The following is a 1,918-nucleotide window of genomic DNA, read 5'->3' as shown; positions in this document are numbered from 1 at the left end:
AGCAACCACGCACGTGTCTTATATCTCCGTAAGTAAGGGTCTGACGGTCTTGGACACCTTTAGTAAAAAGTTGCGCCCTATCGAATGGAACATTTCACTAGAACATCACGAAACGATCCGACCACTCCTTCGACCTGTTTTTGGGTTTTGCAGTTTTCCATGGGGTATTTTGTATGGGGAAAACCGACCCATGCCCGTATCTCCGTACCTAAGCGTCTGACGGTCTTGGACCCCTTTAGGTAAAAGTTGCATTTCGTCGAGCTGAACATTTCACTAGAACATCGCGAAACGATCCGACGACTCCTTCTGGGAGTTTTTGGGGTCGGAAGGTTTTCTGGGACTTAGTCTCTGGAGCAACATTTCTGAAGCTCGGCACGAGCAACCACGCACGTGTCTTATATCTCCGTAAGTAAGGGTCTGACGGTCCTGGACACCTTTAGCAAAAAGTTGCGCCCTATCGAATGGAACATTTCACTAGAACACCACGAAACGATCCGACCACTCCTTCGACCTGTTTTGGGGTTTTGCAGTTTTCCATGGGGTATTTTGTATGGGGAAAACCGACCCATGCCCGTACCTCCGTACCTAAGCGTCTGACGGTCTTGGACCCCTTTAGGTAAAAGTTGCATTTCGTCGAGCTGAACATTTCACTAGAACATCGCGAAACGATCCGACGCCTCCTTCTGGGAGTTTTTGGGGTCGGAAGGTTTTCTGGGACTTAGTCTCTGGAGCAACATTTCTGAAGCTCGGCACGAGCAACCACGCACGTGTCTTATATCTCCGTAAGTAAGGGTCTGACGGTCTTGGACACCTTTAGCAAAAAGTTGCGCCCTATCGAATGGAACATTTCACTAGAACACCACGAAACGATCCGACCACTCCTTCGACCTGTTTTGGGGTTTTGCAGTTTTCCATGGGGTAATTTGTATGGGGAAAACCGACCCGTGCCCGTATCTCCGTACCTAAGCGTCTGACGGTCTTGGACCCCTTTAGGTAAAAGTTGCATTCCGTCGAGCTGAACATTTCACTAGAACATCGCGAAACGATCCGACGACTCCTTCTGGGAGTTTTTGGGGTCGGAAGGTTTTCTGGGACTTAGTCTCTGGAGCAACATTTCTGAAGCTCGGCACGAGCAACCACGCACGTGTCTTATATCTCCGTAAGTAAGGGTCTGACGGTCTTGGACACCTTTAGCAAAAAGTTGCGTCTTATCGAATGGAACATTTCACTAGAACACCACGAAACGATCCGACCACTCCTTCGACCTGTTTTGGGGTTTTGCAGTTTTCCATGGGGTATTTTGTATGGGGAAAACCGACCCATGCCCGTATCTCCGTACCTAAGCGTCTGACGGTCTTGGACCCCTTGAGGTAAAAGTTGCATTCCGTCGAGCTGAACATTTCACTAGAACATCGCGAAACGATCCGACGACTCCTTCTGGGAGTTTTTGGGGTCCGAAGGTTTTCTGGGACTTAGTCTCTGGAGCAACATTTCTGAAGCTCGGCACGAGCAACCACGCACGTGTCTTATATCTCCGTAAGTAAGGGTCTGACGGTCTTGGACACCTTTAGCAAAAAGTTGCGCCTTATCGAATGGAACATTTCACTAGAACACCACGAAACGATCCGACCACTCCTTCGACCTGTTTTGGGGTTTTGCAGTTTTCCATGGGGTATTTTGTATGGGGAAAACCGACCCATGCCCGTATCTCCGTACCTAAGCGTCTGACGGTCTTGGACCCCTTTAGGTAAAAGTTGCATTCCGTCGAGCTAAACATTTCGCTAGAACATCGCGAAACGATCCGACGACTCCTTCTGGGAGTTTTTGGGGTCCGAAGGTTTTCTGGGACTTTGTCTCTGGAGCAACATTTCTGAAGCTCGGCACGAGCAACCACGCACGTGTCTTATATCTCCGTAAG

Source organism: Anopheles nili (genome assembly GCF_943737925.1).
Source record: "Anopheles nili chromosome X unlocalized genomic scaffold, idAnoNiliSN_F5_01 X_unloc_5, whole genome shotgun sequence".
Lineage (NCBI taxonomy): Eukaryota > Metazoa > Arthropoda > Insecta > Diptera > Culicidae > Anopheles > Anopheles nili.
Note: the sequence above shows the minus strand (reverse complement) of the source record.